Here is a 3,310-nt window from a genome sequence, read left to right on the forward strand (position 1 = left end):
TCCTTGTAATGAACCGTGTTCTTTCTAGAAGTCCAGGTCAGTGTAGATACAATTTCCCTTGTGTATGTCTTCGGCCTCACTGGAGCCCATATTAAAGGCTGAGCATATTTGCATCATGAGGTAATATTTTGCCTTGGATATTTTATTGCCATCTCCTGAGGAAATGCATTCCCAGGGCCACAGAAGTGAGGAGAAATGTGGACTATTTGCAGCTAGAATACTTTGGCCCTGGTTCCTAAAAATATTAATAATAATAATTATTAATCATCACAATGAGGACATGGGAACATTTTAGAGAAACTTAAATACAGCTGCCTCAGCTTTGTGTTCAGTTTATTCCTATTCCCACATTATGATTTTTCTGGATGGACAGCAAGGGAGAGCTGAGTGCATGCCAATGAGTTAGAAAATGGTGACCGGAGAGTCTAAGATTTTTCTTATTTTTTAAAACAGAAAAAGGAGAAGATGGGCAGGACAAGGAGAATTCTTACTTCTGATGAGATGCCTAACTGGTGAATTCAGAACTGATATTGAAGAGTTGCAAATGACAATACAGTCACCAGAAAAGCATCTTCCTAAGAGAAGGTTGATGATTTATTGATTCATAGATCTCTTGGCTATAAGGGACAGTAGAGAGATTCAGTCTTCTCATTTTGTGTATAAGGAAACTAAGGTCCAGAGAAGTGCTGTGATGAGCTCAAATTCTCCCAGGTGTTAATATCTAGTCTGGTTAACTTATCACTCTAGAACTAGCAAGCTAGCATGCCAATCAGTGACCAAATTCCACAGTAAAAACACAGGAAGTATTGGTGAAAAATAAAATAGAATAAACAAAATCAGTTTCCTTTTAAGTTACAAAACATGGACCTATATATTCCAGTAGTCATCAGCTCCTTTGCTAATAGGAAATAAAACACACACATGCTTCAGCAAGTGCATGCACAAACTATACCCACGCACATGGTCAGCTTATAAAGTCAAAGGGAATGAGATGAGTTCTACTATTACCTCTCTTTAAAGTGTTAAATGGGGGCCGGCCCGGTGGCAAGCTGCTACAGTGCGCCGCTTGGGAGCGCGGTGGCGCTCCCGCCGAGGGTTCGGATCCCACATACAGACCGGCCGCTCACTGGCTGAGCGAGGTGCGGGAGCAACACTGAGGGTTGCGATCCGTTGCCGGTCATGAAAAAAGACAAAAAAAGGAAAAAAAATAAAAATTAATCAAGGGCCGGCCCGGTGGTGCACTGCTACAGTGCGCCGCTTGGGAAGCACGGCGGCGCTCCCGCCAAGGGTTCGGATCCCACATACAGACCGGTTCCCGCTCACTGGCTGAGCGAGGTGCGGGTGCGACACCGAGGGTTGCGATCTGTTGCCGGACACGAAAAAAGACAAAAAAATAATAATAATAAATAAATAAATAAAAATAAAGTGTTAAATGCCAAACAAATGCTAAAATTGCTATTCTGAAATGTCTTGGACAGTGTAGTCTACCATTGCTAAGACTTCACCTGTGCCCAGATTGTCCATTTAATCTTTGCTGTTAAAAGAAGAGTTGGAGTCCATCCAGGCATAGGAATTTCATTTCTGTGAATTTCAAAATATTTTGAGCAAAGGTGTTGTAGACAGAACATAGATGTGGTTGTTTAAAAGATGGTGTTATTTTTAGTATATTCCCTGATATTGACTAGACAGCAATCTCAAATCAACTTTTTGTCTGTTGGTTCTGACAAAAAGAAGTATCAGAAATTTCTAACTTTTTCAGTTTTGTTAAGTATTTGTGCATATCATTTGGTGATAATTGCAAAATTAATTAAATAAAATATAACCGACAGAATTATTTTTTAGAACTAGTTTCTTGACATGGAATTTAAAGCATTGGAAGAATGTTTTTAAACACTTTAACTGCCCTGGGAGCAGATTTGAAATAGTTAAATATCTTTCCTTTATCTCTCTTATTACCATAATCTAATTTAGAAAAACACCTTTTGATATCAAAAGGGTACTTTTTGCCAAACAATCAAGATTAATTAGAAAAACCACCATGGCTCTCTGAAACCAATCACTCGCCTTCATTGTCTTCATTGCTATTATTGAGTATTATGGTCACTAGATGTCGCTGCTGCCGTTTAAATGAGATTTTCTTCCTTATTCTAAAAAATAAATAAATAAATAAAACCCCAAGATTTGTGTGGCTTTTAGAATAATTCTTTGGTGTTGTTGGGAATTTGGTGAGTAGATGGTATTTTACACATTAACGATTGCAGGTTACTTATTTTTCAGATGAAGAAAGAACTAGAAAGGTGAAGTAATTTGCCTAAGGATCCATACAAAGAGAGTAGTAGAGCCAGAGTCAAAAAATAGTTCTCATGCCTACATTTCATCGGTTTTTAAAAAGCAAAAGTGTTCCAGCTGTGAACATTGAAGACAATCATCTTTTTAAACCAAAACCCATTGAATCATATTTATTGCACAGTAAGTTAGTTTTATTTCGCTTTCTCACTGATGGCCTTCTCGTTGGAAACTGGGTACATATGAATTGTGAAGACACATGACTTTCCCAAGCCAGACTTATTTGAAAGAGTAAGAAGGCCTGACAAAAGGCCTTCATTTATGTTCAGGTGATTCCTTCCTCCAGAGGATCTCCTCCATAGAGGGGAAAATTCCAGCAACCCCTGAGAGTCTTCCCACAAAAGTTATTATAACTGGACAGACACACACAACACACACAAACAATTCAATATAGAGAGCATCTCCAACTCAGCTTCCCTGTCAACACAAAAGAAAGTAGTGGAGTTTTCTTCACCAAAAAATGCTGGGGCTAAGAAGCATGCAGAAGTGGCTGTGAGCGCAATCCTGACCTGCTTTCACAGACTGAGGTGAGGAGAAAGGAAAGGTGTGCTGGAGGAATGATGAAGGAAGGTTAATGAGAGAGGCCACCAAGTGCTATGGTCGAAGCTTCCAGTTATTCCTGCTCTCAAGGGAAAACCAAAAATTCACCCTCCCCTAGATGGATTGGCAGGCAGGAGAAAAAAGAGGGAGCTTCACACCCTGGCTCAAAGTTGTTGGACCCCTTCTCCAGTCCCCATCTAAAGAAAAGAAAAAGGGGGGAGGGAGTAATGGACGTGCCCTGAAAAGAAAAGAGAGAAAAAAGGAGCCAACATTGCCACTAGCCTTGGGAAAATCTCCACAGATGAGCATTTTTGTTGCATTAAGTGGCCTGCATTAGCAGCCTAAACACGTAGGGGAAGGCCGACATCCCCTGTTAATAACATGAGGGAGAGGAATGATAGACCTGGGAGTTGAGAGTGGAAGC

This window comes from Galeopterus variegatus, unplaced genomic scaffold (assembly GCF_000696425.1).
Source record: "Galeopterus variegatus unplaced genomic scaffold, G_variegatus-3.0.2 Scaffold3137, whole genome shotgun sequence".
NCBI classification, from domain to species: domain Eukaryota; kingdom Metazoa; phylum Chordata; class Mammalia; order Dermoptera; family Cynocephalidae; genus Galeopterus; species Galeopterus variegatus.